Source organism: Pollicipes pollicipes, unplaced genomic scaffold (genome assembly GCF_011947565.3).
Source record: "Pollicipes pollicipes isolate AB1234 unplaced genomic scaffold, Ppol_2.1 Scaffold_6052;HRSCAF=7182_pilon_pilon_pilon, whole genome shotgun sequence".
Lineage (NCBI taxonomy): Eukaryota > Metazoa > Arthropoda > Thecostraca > Pollicipedomorpha > Pollicipedidae > Pollicipes > Pollicipes pollicipes.
The window spans coordinates 2356050-2371498 of record NW_023596805.1 but is presented as its reverse complement, the minus strand read 5'-3'; the positions used below and the strand labels follow the sequence as shown (position 1 = coordinate 2371498).

At 47.7% G+C, this 15449-nt stretch overlaps 2 long non-coding RNA genes across 2 annotated transcripts; both read left to right on the top strand.

Moving 5' to 3' along the window:
* The first annotated feature begins 138 nt into the window (after positions 1-138).
* On the top strand, positions 139-3233 carry LOC119104230 (uncharacterized). The gene is made up of 5 exons (XR_005094907.1): positions 139-217; positions 556-606; positions 1067-1201; positions 2014-2110; positions 2328-3233. It is a non-coding gene; the product is annotated as an uncharacterized LOC119104230 (long non-coding RNA).
* A 3227-nt stretch (positions 3234-6460) lies between these two features.
* LOC119104231 (uncharacterized) lies at positions 6461-8295 on the top strand. The gene is made up of 3 exons (XR_005094908.1): positions 6461-6533; positions 6970-7069; positions 7353-8295. It is a non-coding gene; the product is annotated as an uncharacterized LOC119104231 (long non-coding RNA).
* The last annotated feature ends 7154 nt before the right edge of the window (positions 8296-15449 follow it).

Genomic DNA, 15449 nt, shown 5'->3' with positions numbered 1-15449 from the left:
CCCTGGCGAAGTTTCAGTGGTTTGTAGTGTGTGGCTTCAGCGGAGTTGATGTTGACTTCTGCGATGGATGTCTGCGGTGACCGCCGCTAACCTTACTTCCACGCATGTGTCTTCCAGCTGGAAGGACCCAGCGGACCTCCCGACTGTTGATATCCTCGTACGGCACTCAGCGTCCTGGACAGCCGCAAAACGCACCAAGAGATTTCCGCTCAGACGGGTGATGACCGATTGCAGCACCGTGCTGGTAGTAATAATGAGCGGCATGTTAGCGAACATTCGCCTATAGAAGTAAGCGACGTGTGTTGCTCAAGTTGCCAAGCAAGACGATTGTGGTCCATGATTTCGGTTAACCCTTCCTCTGTGTTATTTTCCAATGCAAAGATGCTACAACTGCCGCAGATGTTATACCGAGGTTATACTATGTTGTAGCTTACACTATTGTGTTATACTATGTTGTCATGGGACTCTGCTGCGTTGGTATTACCGTCTGCCCACGCAAATGTTCATGATGCAATTTTCGCAACAAATTGAGATCTCTTATGCTGACCTTCGCAGACTAGTAGCTTCACGGAGCAACGTGGCAGCTCATAGAGGAGGCGAGGATTGGTGAGTGGTTCTTCATAGTCAAGCTCCTAAAATTCCGTTGTCCTAGAGAAAAACAGTGAACTCACAGTACAGTCATGACTGCAGCTGGTTCACTTTCTCTCTGGAAAATATGGTTTGTGCGTTACAGATCAATATTGGATATCCGCCTTAACAGCTCTAGTGATGGCGAATGTGTATGCGGGGTTTCACTGGGCCGGTGCTAGATATATATGTCGAGTTTGCTGGTGGTGTAGACATAGCGGGGCCTATAACGACTGCCAGGATGAGGGGAATTCTGCATTCTCTAACAATTTGTGGTATGGTTGTGATGATAGTTCCCGCATGGCAGTTCCATGCGCACGCAGTGTAATATGTGGCCGAGTCCTGCTCTATTCGTTCGAAATGGTAGGATTATTCCCGTGAGGATTTGTGTCATTGGGTATCGGATCCATCTCCGCTAACGGCTTTTGACTCTGCACAGGGAGGTGCGCCTTGATATGGACTGGTTCAGCGTCCTTTTGCGCCGCAAGCTCGCGGCACATGAGCCATTGCAACAGCACGACTGGCACTGCTTGGTGTCCAACATTACCGACTACTACATTTCCCGCTACTCTGGGTGCGTCACGTTCTCGGCAGCGATTAATGCCATTGATAAAAACTTCACAGTGTATTGGTGTTCGTTCTCTGCGTTTCAGTGGGGTTCGTCTTTTAGTTAGCCTTCAGTAGTATGCAACTTGAAGACAAGAGACCTGGTAGCATGCCCGTAAGGCTAACGCAACCCGTGGATAGGCGCCCCGTTGTTAAATCAGTTTGTTGCGCAACGTATCTATCTCTTGACCTATCTAACGATCTATGTATTTGATTTTCGTGGTTGGCTTTGGGACGCAATAAATGGAGTTGGTTAGATACACATTTCCCGAGCGAAAACATAGCTAGTACTTTTTTCTCTAAGTGTGATATCGATAACAATCTTGTTTCTGAAGAAAAAATGTGAAATTTGTTTATTGCTTCCTTTTCTTCTGCATGACCTGCGTGAACGAAAAAGTGCTAAAATAACCGCCTGATAAATCCAAACATATTGTTTTAAAGTTCTCGTTTTCAAACTCAAGCTCATGACCTCTCATTTAAAGATTGAAGACCGCTCAATATTTTTTCATGTAGTATTTTCAGCCGTTCAAGATTTACTTTATCGATCTGATATGTACACATGTATATCATGTCATACATGCCAGCCATGCTGTCTCTTGTGCCATACAACCATGTGAATTGTGCCATGTGAGAGAAAAATGGGCGATAATGTGCCTACCTGTCAAACAGATGCAACAAAATCATATATCCCTAGCAATTCTTCGATGCACGAGCTGCTCGTGTCTTTTTTTGTCCAACACTACAATCGTTCGACTACGAAATTATGGTCTGTCTTTCCAGATCACCACAACCAAGGACGTGGTACACTAAGATGAGTGATCTCATCATAGATCAGTACCCGCACATCTTCGCTGGGATGTCGGCGTCCTCTGCGGTGGTAAGCTGTTTCTGGACCACTTCCGTTTAACCTTTGGTGTTCTTAAGGGTGTTGGACATTTTTGGGTAGCTATGCTGGATAGACGTTTTTTTCTAGAATGTGCTTCACCGTATATCATATTTATAACTTTCACCCTATGTAGGCATTTCACTGGATTTCCAGGTCTACCTACCATGCAATCCCTGCGTTTATCGTTGACGTGCGCCCGATTTCACAGGGATTCATGAAGGCCAAGCTTCGCCACAAGTTCAAGAACATCCGCTTCCGTTCGTTTTCCGGGGAACGGGAACGGTCCGAAGCCAGACTGTGGCTGGTGACCCCAGAATGACCTGTGAGGTTCGGTGCTGGTCTCGATCCTGCTCAGCAGGAATGAAGCCGCGTAAGGAGACGACGGTCGGTGGCCAAGAACAAACTGAACAGTGTTAGTTGGCTTGGTGACGGGCCAGCCGGGTTCTTGAGCGGGGATTTACACCATCGATCTCTGGAATTCTTGGTGATGTTATCCAACGTGGTGACTGTTTTTTGAAACGGCCTGATCGAAGCTCACGACCGTGGTGCAGTGTGTCTCGAGAGTGATAACCATGGGCTGTTTGTGGTGCTGTCTCGTCATGGTCACACCGCAGCTGAACGACAGCTCAAGGACGATTGCGGACCGAAAATGCTCGCGATGTTTGCTCTACAAACGTCGATTGGTAGATGAACCACACTGCATGGTACGCCGAGGGCTACGAAAGTCGCCACATACGTGGTGCTGATTTGAATGACGCTCTTTGCGCTTGTCGTGTTACGTTAACGCGCCGTGGCCACGAAGGAGCCGTCTGTCACGTGGTTTTCGTTCATTTTGGCCGTTTCTCGTTGCGTCTTTGCGGATTCTTTGTCATTGCGTCCTTGACGTGCGCATGAGTGCGGTTATCAAGAGCAACAGTTAGCTAACACGTCACAGGCTCTTCGTCGTCAGAGCCTGCCGGAGATGGATGTCAAGTGTCATGTGAAACTGACGTATGGGTGTCCTCGGTGCCCTTTCCCATGCATATTTATAAGTTACGTGATGCACTTGTTTAGTCTGGTCGGTTTATCCACAGAATATGTTGGAGCTCACCGCCAAATTGTGCGTCGAATACAAAGTGCGTTGTCAGGAAGGTTTCGCTGCATGAATACTTACCAGCCACGAAGAGAACCTGAACTGTCATGTGCCAGCGACGACTGGCAATTTCCAGTGACGCCTGAGAAGACGCCTGAGAAGTTGCCATCGACTGCCAGGAAACTTTTTAGACAATGTAATGCATAGGAGTCGTCTCATGCGTGAGATCCGCACCCATAGCCACACTTCTATTCAGTGCACAAAAACTGAATAAGTCGGGTCGCGAATCATTGATTGATGCGCGAATAAAATATAACTGCTTATGATGCTTCCAACATACGCCCATAGTCTCCGTAGAGAGTAGCGTAGCTATCCGTAGGGCTCAGCTCCCAATCCACGTAAGGGATCCAACTGCACTTCCATTTTGTGTCTGGTATATAGTCGGTTAGCTGTGAAGTTCCTCGCGGGAGAAATTGCTTCTGATACACTAGTAAACAAAATGGAAGCTCAAGGGAGTATGAGGGTGAACACCTCATCGGAAACTTCCATCTTGCTATGCGCATCATTGACTCTGAAACGGAGCTACCAAAATGGACGTTTTGGCCTTGTCATTTGCTTGCTATGCCACCAGCAAAACATCATAAAGTTTGAGAATGGTTGGATGGGCGTATTCGGCCATCGAATGGCAAAGGGGCCTATGCGGCCTGTAGGTAAAAGAGTGCTCAGGCCTTCTTGGCTATGGACGGCAGTATTACCTGCTCGCGCAATCTCACCTAGCCCTTATCAGCGTAACACAATTACACTGTTTGGTTTCACCATGACTTTGGTAATTCGTATTCTTAATGCCCGAAACAAGATGAGGCCTGTGAATGTTTTCCCGTTTCAGGAAAGTGATCAAGTAACATTAGGTTCAATGCACACACTTCGATCGCAGTGCTAGTTGTCGCTGGTCCGCCAGCGGGCTACGTCGCCGTGGGTCGGGAATGAGAATGAGATGAGAACGCAATTGAGAATGAATGTGTGACCATCCGCGCGGGATGAAAGCGAGACAACAGCTGATGTGTCTTTGAGATCAATAGCTCCTTATGGCTGTTTGTGGGTCTGCCGTCCTCTATTGCTTTTCCAGCTTTGCGGCTCGACCTACCTCAAAAAAGAATATGACACTAGGCAGACGCGCGGGATAAATCCAGCCGGGAGGCTAAGTTTGGCCTCGTAACGGACTCGTTTCGGACCGTGGTTGATTTGGCAAAGTACGCCAGTCTCGGACGCCTCCTCACAAAGCGTGACAATAAACGAGCGATGGGATTTGGGATAATCAGTGATCATCTTCGCCCAGCCGATACGACTCCCATGTTGTATTGAGGATGGCTCCTGTCTCCTACTAATCAGATTACCTTGCCGTCAGGGTCAAGGAAATGGTCAGTTGGCGGGAACTAGCGTGGAAAGTTCTCCGGAAAACGCAATACTCCTGGCAGCTCCAGCGACTTCCGGGGCACTCGGCGATTAGTTGTAAGTATAGTGGCGCCAGTAGGGGGGCCCTATGCATAAGCTGATAACGCTAACTTTTGTGGACTTCTTGGTGAGACTGGTGTGAAGGTGTAACGGTGGCTCCATACACACACCCAATATATATATATTATATATATGTAATGTATATATATATATATGTTATTATACACACAGCACACGCACACGCACACGCCACACGCACACGCACACACACACACACACACACACACACACCCCACACCACACCCACCCACGCACACACACACACACACACAACACACACACCACCACACACACACACCACACACACACACACACACACACACACACACACACACACACACACACACACACACACACACACACACACACACACACACACACACACACACAACGTGTCCTGCCAGGCGATTTCGCCCAGGAGGATAACAACCATGTGAGCTCACCATCGGCCGATACACCGCGTTTCCGTCGTCGTCAGTCCCCTTCCATCCACTCTTTCTGATCATCGGATCAGTTGCAGGCCACGCCCCGGCCGCCCTCTCCTCCTGGGCGCCCCCACTGGCGGTGCCTGCCTGCCGTGTGGACGGTGCTCCCAGTCGGCCCCCGGACCGGGTCCTGCGACGGCGGTATTCCGCAGACGTCCATACTCCCAGGATAGGTATCGGGGTTGGGAATATGAATGGAATGTGACGGGATTGAATATGGAATTTGACGGGATTTCAACGGAGCCGACTTACAAAAGTGTGTGTAGTACCGACTTGCGTAAAGGATTTGTTTTCGCTTCACCTTTGTGGATTGGTAGATGCAGTTGCTTAAGTTGTACCGCGTCGCTTAGTCGCCTCTTTCTACAATGAATTGCAGACTATTGCTTGGGTCAACTTGATCACCGTTACGACGTAGAAGGGTATATTTTTATTTGCGGTGTTTGTGTAATTATATCCAATGCGATAAATGAGGTCATCAATAATGCCATGCTTTCGTGTGGCATCCTGTCTGCACCCACAGATTAACCGCACTATCAAGGTACCAAGAGGAAGAAGAAAGAGCGCTTACTGGTATGTTCCGTCAACATCACCATGCTCCATTTATTTGTTTGACTCGCTATTTGGTTGACTCCCTGTGCAAGATGTACTTACGACAAATCGGAGTGGGTGTTGGGGAAAATTGTAATGTTGAGATGCAGAATTTTGAACGTAGGGGAAGCGTACTCAGTACATGACCTCTTCGCCACTTCGGCAGGGGCGGACCCACATACGCGTGAGTCAGGTGGTGGGTTTCAGTGCGAGTTGCAGGAGTCGCAAATTTGGCGAAATAGCCTTGTGTCGAATCCTGTCCACCAATGCCTACGATTTCCAGATTGAGAAACCTCTCAACTTATCGCGAAATTTTACACTGCGGACGTCAGCAAACGCGGATGCTAGGGGGCCTTAGATATTTTTGGTTCATCCAGAATACTTTTTCTTTGGGTATAACGGACAGATAACTACCTGTTGCGTTTGCTACTCAGTGTCACTCATAACGTGTCCGTCACATGCAGCAGCTGTGACGAATAGATCCTCAGGGTATGTCCAAGGATCGTCAATCGGTTTGAGCCCATGTTGTTCTGTGAAGTTCCTATAGCTTATAGATTGGTGATGGCCCATAGTGGTGATGCGTCTTTTTTATGACAAGCCCGCGTCCGGCTCTTCTGCGCAGGCGCGTCGACCTCAACATCAACTGGTTCAATGACGTCATACAGCGCAAGCTGCGGCATCGAATGCCGTTCCAGCAGCGCGACTGGAACAACCTGGTGTCCGCCATCTTCAACCAATACTTCTCGGCCACTTCCCAGTGCGTCTCGGGCGATTGTTCGCCTTGTGTACTGATTATGTCGGACCGAGGACACGATGACGGTCCGGCCACAAAGCACCCAACACGTCTGTGGAAAACATTGGTTTGAGGTGTCTTCTCTTCGACACGTGTGCCCATTGACGTCACAAGGTTCGCTACACGGATTAGAAACGCGGTCGCACGGTGTTTCCAGCAGCAGACATTAAGCCAGGAGTTTGAGCATGGCACCGGATTTAACCACCTGCGGTTTTCCCGGAACAGCGCGAAAGTCAGTGTCTGAAAAGTGCTTATGGACCGATACCGTTACCACGCAAGGATATATGACATTCTATTTTATCAAAAACGCGGTGTGGTTCTCACATAGCGTTATAATATCACTGGCATGGGTCATGCCTGCTTTTCCGGTATCCTAACAAGTTTTCACCCCCCTTTCCAGGCGGCCCGCGAACCCGAAGCGATGGTATCACGAGATGAGTGCCCGAGTGATGGATGAGTATCCTCATCTGTTTGAGGGCATGACAACGTTCCAAGGCCTGGTAGGCATCCGCACCCGATTATAGCATGTAGTTTAGGAAGCATGTTAACTCTGGACGACGTCGGTGTTGAGGTTTTACGACTGATCCTTATGTCTTCTGAGCGAGCTGAATGCTATGATGGACATCGTGCTGGTGAACATAAGCTTCATTGCTCCTATTAATTAATCCTGGGCGCCCGTGTTTGGGCGTTCGTTCACTACCGTTCTAGACAGGATTTTGGGATATTGCCATTGCTATTCACTGGTTTGGGAACTGCGTGTAATCGCCGGATCATATTTCGTAGACGTTCGTAACGCAAAAACTCCGGTGCAAGTTCAAGAACGTGCGTTTTAAGATCAACTCTTCGTGGAGGGCCCTCGGACTGCAGCGACACGCGCCATCTAGCAACTCCACGCCAACTCAGCAGCTGGAGGGCACTGAAGCCGCGAACATTCAGCTAGCTGTGGAATCTGTCAAGTCGGAGGCGTGCCAGTCGGACGTCAGTGAACTCCTCATCGTGCGAGGAGTGGATTCATCAGACAACTCGTCAGAAGTCATCCAGTTTGACGACCAATGAACTCTCGAATGTGAACCACCTGGCACCACTATGAATCTAAGTCACTCGCAAAGTTAGGCTTTGTGGTGATGCAATGACTTATGTGATCGCACCCCGCGTTAACGTGTTTCGGAAAAGACCGTAGATCAGCTTCGCTTTGCTTTCCGTCAAACTACGTACCTAGTCATGCGTAGAAAGTGGGCGACTTTTGGACGTATGCCATCGGTGCCCCCATGTATTGTCTTGAGGGCCATGTCTGTAGGAACTCCGCCGTGTTTATGCATGTTTGCGCTATCATGGCACTGACCTCTCAGTGCAGCTTGCTAAGGCAGAGCACGACCCTCGCGCACCACTTTGGCTGATTGCTTATTCGAAATGCATTGGCGCGCCTTGAAGACAGGCATATCTCTTCAGCATCTGGCCGCGCAGGCCTGAGTAAATGTTTAGGCATTGGTCAAGGGACTAACGCACTGCGTACGAATCGTTTGGCCCTTTCTGACAAACAGCTTAGCTGAGTCAAATGAGCATCTGTTTAGTTTGTTAGAGATGCGAGTTTTCGCAAATGGTGTAAGCAACGGATCAGGGGCGTTGTTTTGCAAACTAAGTTAGTGGCTGATCAGTGAAAAAAAATGACCAGAACTTCTCCAAAATATGCCAGTAATATTGTTTCTTCCTAGATTTAGCCAGCTTTCTTAAGGGTGTGTGGGGGGGGGGGGGGCGGGTGACTTCAGCCTTTTTCTGAAAAGAAAACTAAATCCCGACAACGGATGTTCCGCCTCTGTTCTTGCCTATCAGCTTTGTGGGCATCTCGGTGGTCGTCGTCTTGCTTCCTGTTCAGCTCATTGACTCAGTGTAGATGAATCCGCGAGCTGACGTACTGCATGCGCTGTCACGCCGGCAATGAGGCCTTTTGGTGACCATCTGTTTGCTCGGATACGACAGTGTGATGGCTGGAAGGTGATGCGATGGCCATGGGCGCTCTTGTGTTGTTAGACGAGACAGAGGCCCTCTCCTGTGCCATGAGAGAGATCTGAAGTGAAAGACGGCATCTTTGGTCTGGACCCTGCCTCACGCGCAGTGCTGTAGGACGGTGTCGCAGGGGAGAAGAATACTTGGTCGCACTGGTAATGCCTGACAGCCTTCGCCGTGACGGGTGACCAAGTTGTGCTCAGGAAGGATGGATTGTAGTCGCTCCCGGTGCACATCTCAACTTAATAAATGTATGTGACGACACCGGTGTTAAGTTTGGAGCGTATGATGACACTGCGCTGGCATTTGAACTGCACGGCGTGGCATTTACAGATGGTGTGATGAGAATTACTGCGTTAAGTTGGGCGACATCTGGCTAGTGCACACATGGGACGCCAAAACAGTGAGAATGCAGGGTCAGCGAACCCCCAAAAACGTAGCGGGAGAAGCAACGAATACCCTTCCTGGCCTTTAGGTGGCAGCCGGATCCGGCTGTACCCGATGTCCAGAGATAAAGAGGACTCCGAAGGCATGAGACAGAACTAAGAACTCGCCAAATGAGATGCAAATAAATATAAATGAAAAATACAAGTCCTTGAAGCAGGAGCTGTTTTGGTCGTGAGTTTAGCGTGCGTCCTCAAAGAGCTGCTCCACATTTATGTGGATTGCTTGAAATAACCGTATTGAAGATCATTCTGTGCTGTTCCACAGCCGTGCCCTTCTTAAGACCTAAACCCCGCTGGTTTCTGAGCTGCATGCCCACGAAGACGTGCAGGCTATGTCGGGGAGACTATTTCAAGGGCACTGAGGTATCCACGACGCCATACAGCATCATTCAAATCCTACCAATCCATTAGCCCTGCGGCGATCAAAGCCAAAACAGAATTGTCGAAGCGTTCATATCTGGCGTTCGTGAACACGATTTCCAGATACGAGAGCCGTCAATTGGCTCTTAATCCGTGTTGTGCCAGGTACGATGACGTAATCAAGCAATGACATTTTAAGGAGCGTATTTACTTAACAGAGAAATTGTGTCTTGTAGAGCAGTATTTTTCACTTAAAATATACCACTGGTTATAAGTGAACTTATTTTGTCGGATCTGATGCTTGCTGTAGTATCTTCACATGTGGAACATTCCCTTTTATTGGTACCGTTCGCGCACACGTGCAGCGTGCGCTTTCCTTCTTCCTGACAAATTGGATTGCGCATGAAGGTTAGACTAGCTCAAAGCTCACACCTCCCGCTTCCGCTGTTTTCAGGCATCAGCGTTTGGCAGCCGCGACCTCCGCTGCCGGTGCCGCTGCTGACGTCAGACTCGCGGCGGCTGATGACGTCAGACGCGCGGCGGTCTCCTGGAACCCGTGACTTGCGACCTTGCCCTGTGTGCGGCGGGATGTTCAGACGCGGCTCAAGCCTCTCGCACCACAAGGCCATGCATCGCGGGGACACGCGCTGCACGATTTGCGGCCGGGTCTACAGCACCAGAGGCAACCTGCGGGTGCACATGCGCACACATGGAGTTCCTGCGGTAGGTACGGCAGGCGTTGCATCGTGCGTCTGCGTTGGATGTAGTGGACGCTTTATTGTGTGTTTGCGGTAGTGGGCAGTGAGAGACTCTGTGTGGCCGTGCCGACGCAGAACCCCAGAAGGGGTAGGGGTGGTCGGGAGGGGGGGGGGGCAGTCTTCGGAACAAGCCATGGCTGGTGAATATCCGATCAAACGCTACTCAAGGAAGCAATCTGTGTGCAAAGTAAGGTTTCATTTGTGTTTCTTATTTACCAGTCGAGACGTTGCAAAACGCAGTGAGTGCTGCCTGCCATACCTGTTGACACAACATGCCGATTTTTTTAAAATGCGTGTGATGGTTTCTGTATTCAAGCTCTTGGTCTCCGGCTGGCGATGTTCTGTAGAAGTTGCCACCAAAAATAAGGTCATTCCAGGCGCCGAAATATATAGATAGTATATAATAGGTTGACGTGTGTATCATGCCAGTGTTCAGGTGATGAAAAACAGCTTGGTTATTCTCTACGGCTATTGTTGTGATTCGTAGATTAAAACTAGTATTGTGATTACAATTTGCACAGAGATTGGTGCGGTGGTGAGTATATTACGGTAAGTGCGTGATAAGTAGATTAAGATAAGTGTTTTGGGCGAACATTCGCATCAATATTAGCGTTATGACTCGCCTTGTCACGTTTCAGGATCAAGCACAATGAACCATCGAATCACCAGCGCAGCGTTTGGGGCTCCAGTTACATTCAGCATGATTGTAGGCAAGGTCACTCGACCCTGAAGAGCGTGTGGGATGAAATCCGCGAGAACAAACGGTGATGTCTGCCAGAGTCCTGGCGTGTGTTTAGTGACGCAATGTTGGGTCTGATGTGTTGCCATCTATTGTAGAGCCTGATATACACCACGGATGTTGAGCGCGATATCTTTACTTCGTGTCATTGAAATAAGGATTATGATCATGATCATGATTGATCAATGATCAGTTATCAATATTGATCATGTGGACCACGGAAAGGAACACGGGTGACATGGTTGCGCGGATGGCGCGCTGAAATGACCAAGACTGACTCGTTTTGATTTCAAGAATAGTGCATGTGTGTTGAGATGGCATGTGCTTCTTTATGGCCCCTATTTGTCTTCTTACAGTTCTGTATTATGACTGTCATGCACAGATGTAGCTGGTATAGCTTCGCCAAACAAATTAGTTCAATGTCGCTCGAGGTGAGGGGGGGGGGGGGGGAGACTTCGCAGGAAGTTGGTGTAGTAAGAGGTGTGAGGGGACGCACCCCAAGCTTGTACAGGACCATAACTATCGCTTTGACACGTACAACCGCGTTCATATGTTTGCCACAGTTTATATCTTCATGTTTTGCTGCCAACACCCAGATCGAGTGGCTGATGCGTGATCTGTGTGCAGACTGTTCCATTCGCAGATAAGATTACAGAGCTATCATTTGTAAAAGGAGCATTTCGCCAGCTTGTTGTCATTAATGTTGATATTATTTTTGACCAATCATGATTCCGAATCGTATATCACATTTCGCCGGAGATAAGTGCGTGAAAATAAATGCTTGTTAAAGCGGAATGTGTTCTGTTCCTTCGTCGTCATTCCTTGCTTCTCGGTCCTTTCGAACAACAGAGCGCTTCGAGCAAAGCCATGGAGTTCCTTCACCGCTTTGAACGACAGGCTCTAGTTCTTCCCCGGTGTGAACGACTGCAGCAGCCTCTGCAAGCATACGCCACTGGTATCCTCCATCGTTGCAATCCAGTATTGGGCCGAACCAGTGGCTCACCCGATCGGGGGCACTAGGGGCTCCCAATGCACTACAACACTACCTTCACTACAGCCCCCTCGCACTACAAGCTGCGGATGAGTATGAATGCACAACCGCCAATAGCAAGATGCAAATAACTTTTTTTCCCACAGCAGTCCAGTGTGCTCTGGGCTTCGTCTCTAAGCGGTCAACCAAGTTAGATGGGACTTCGAATGGTGTCCACAGAAACCTTTGGCCCCGCTGCGAAGGTTCGAGGCCGACCCCTCCCGAACACCCTGGGTGCGCGCTTGTGTTGAAGGTCGAACGAAACGGACAGAACGAGCGCGTTAGCTGACTGTTGGAACTGGACAGAAATTCAGATCTTCACGCTTCGGGTAGACCCAGGCCGGCTGGGCTGGATGAATCCTTTGGTGGTACGGGGGCGGTATAGCAAAAAAAAAAAAAAATCAGAAAAGAGTCTGTTCCTCTATCTGGCTCAGGTGGTAAGTTGGGGCGCCTAGATTCGAATTCACCCACCCGTGGCTGGATGAGCTCGAGTCGCCTTACACGCTACTTTTTGCCCTGACTAGTACGGTGCACAGATGGCGGCAAGCGGTTGTGCCAAAGGTCACGTGACCGTCAGAGGGCAAAGACGAACCTATGTCAACTATTGCAGCACGGGCAGGTATATAACAAATTATGCCGTTGACCCGGAAATCCACGTGCGAGTGGTGAGGTAGGAGCATGTACTGGAAGCACAGCTTCGCACCTTTCTGGGCCCAAAAATTAATCCCTTACAAGATCGTTTAAACTTAATTTTGAAAGGGCTCAAATGTGCCCCGATTTAGTACATTTCCACAACTTGCTGCCAATGTAGTAATGCTGGCAATATAGGAAGTCTGGACTGAAAGCTGCCCTGCTATCATTAACTTTTGTACCAGATCATCTAAAAAGTAAACAGGTGAGCAAGTAAACGTAACCCAGAGCATCTGGGGTAATGTCCCCCCCCCCCCACAGAGGTGGTGATGGTGTTGGCTCCCTCTGGCTGAGTGCCCCATTACTTTTTAGCAGTTTTTGGCGCCCATGGGGCTCGTAGAAGGTTAAAAAACGAACTCTCGTGGGATCAAATAAGATCCTTATTATAGAACATTTACGGGCCCTTTAATATATATAGTATATAGTATATTATATATATATATATATATATATATATATGTCCTACTTTTGGAGCCCACAAGCCCGCAACCTGTGTGCTTTTTGTTGCGGGTTGCTTTCTCACAAAGTGGCGGGTAATGGCAGGGATTTTTAAACAGAAAGGCAGTTCAAATTGGTGATTTGCAATACAAGTACACAGCCAAGTATGTATTAGTTTAGTACAACTACTCACTCACATAGAAGCTTGGCAAAGCATGTGACAACCAAAAAAAAAACCAGCAATTTGATGTCTAGGTTTCCCTCATACCCAAGCATAATCTTTCATAACTAAATCAGTTTGACAATATTCAGCAACCTTATCAGCAGAAGTAACATGGCTTAAGGGCCTTTGCCACTGCTACCGTATATTTAAACTATACAGAACATGACATTCCGAGGGGGTTGAAATCATCCCAGCTCACAAGGGAGCAAAAAAACCGTTCTGAACTTATCAAAAAGTCGTGGGTAGTAGTTAGAAGTAGTAGGTAGGTAAGGTTTAATATCCGCCATAAAAATACAATGCTCATCATGAGAACAAGATGAGTGGCAAAGCTGATAGGTTCCAGTGCTTAGGTCATGTTTAATTCAACAAATATATCCATCCAACAGGTCCTGCTTAGATGATGATGAAAAGGAGCGCCCTGCATTTGAGTTGAAAACGCGTGTATTGCCTTCGAATCTTAAAGCACCCATCGCCAAATCACTTCGTACTGTAACTCAGAACCTGTAGACTAAACAGAATCTGTAGAGCATGCAGCATAAGTAGGCGATAAACGTCTGCTCAATGCGCACCAAGGCTGGTTGAAGTGGTCAGAGGTTAATGAAACTCGGACACATCGATGCAAAGCATCGACGTAGTTTTTCTCTTGCGTCATCCACGCAGAACGACTGCATGGTACGCTTGAGTGTAGAATGTCAGCGTTCTGTTCACCTAAGATGCGGTTTGAGTTGGCAAAAAAGTGAACTTAGACATGGTTGGCGCGTGAAAAAATAGCTGTCGAGCGTTCTACAAATGTAATCTGATCCGACATTATGATATATCCAATATCTGTGTGCCCATGTGAAATCAGCTGGTTTGGCGACAGATCCTATGACGCAATATGGACGAGTGGCGCGGCGAAATAATGTATGACCCAGAAGACATTCTTAGATCAGGCTTATCGCACCTTGGTACCATCACGCGTAAGGTGCGTAAGCTAGTTTGACTATTCAACTGCAAAACAAATCTAGTGTTTGTGTCTCAGTGTTGTCCAACCACAACATTTTCTCGCCTGGAAAACGAGGTCGTATTTGCTGGTCAGCAGTCGCGTTTAATCAGTTCTTCGAAGACAAAGCCCTCAGCGAGAAGTCATTTATCGCGCACCGGATCACGTTTTAGTTGCAATGAGGCGTGTAGTGTTGCGGCTTCTGGGATTCGATGACATTGTAGTCATACTCACGGGAAATTAATTTCGAGTATGAAATGAATCCAGCTTTGGAAATATTTCCTCAGCAAGATTTCAAACCGCGCGGCACTGCTTTGTATACAATGGAGTAAATTATCAAAGTGCGCTTTTGCTGATCAACAATGTTGCAGTCATACGTTGCTTGATGACTTTGTGAAGCTGTTCATTTCTCAATATATACATATATATACATATGTAAGCATCGCTTCTTTGTAAAAATGTGACCTGTTTGGTTTGAAATACCAACCACCTTAAAGTTTTGGATTTCACGTCTTGTCTGCAAATGGCATGGATATGCTACCATGAAGGACATAAAAGAACATGAATAAATAAAAAGACATAAAGAAAACAAAAAAGTAAATTAATAAAACGGAGGTTAAGTAATGTTTGCAGAGTAACAGTTAAGGTCTAGTTCATCACATTATTTCGAAGTGCCTTCTTAAAAGCCATGAGGATATTGCTGTGGGCTTGAAGAATTTAATACCTTTGGTCAAGAAAACTGTGCTTTGGCCCCTCTGAGAGTCTCCAAATTTTCTTGCGAGGAGCTGAACTTCTAGGCCTTGAAGAAAATGAAATGTGATGACCTCAATAACTGCTTTGGAAAACAATTGTAAACAGTGCATGCTGGTATATTTCCCATACTTTATTCGTTTAGGTCAACTAATATGCTGAAATAATGTACAAGCGTATGATCAGGACTGACATCTTAGGTTTCTGAGTGCATGTCTTAAAAATGAGTTCAATTAATGAATAGCCGTGAAAAATTGTTAGAGCCCTTATTTCTGGGACTTAAAAAAAGAAAAACTTGGAAATGTTTAGAGGAATAAAAACAATGTTTGCTGGCCTCTGTAACATTTTTCTCAACGACTGCCCCGCGGGACTAGGCGGGTTTCGAACTTTTGGTGCGGGTGGGTGTGGGCTTTCCAAATCCAAGAAAGAGCAGCACTTATCCTTAGCCTAAAAGACTCCC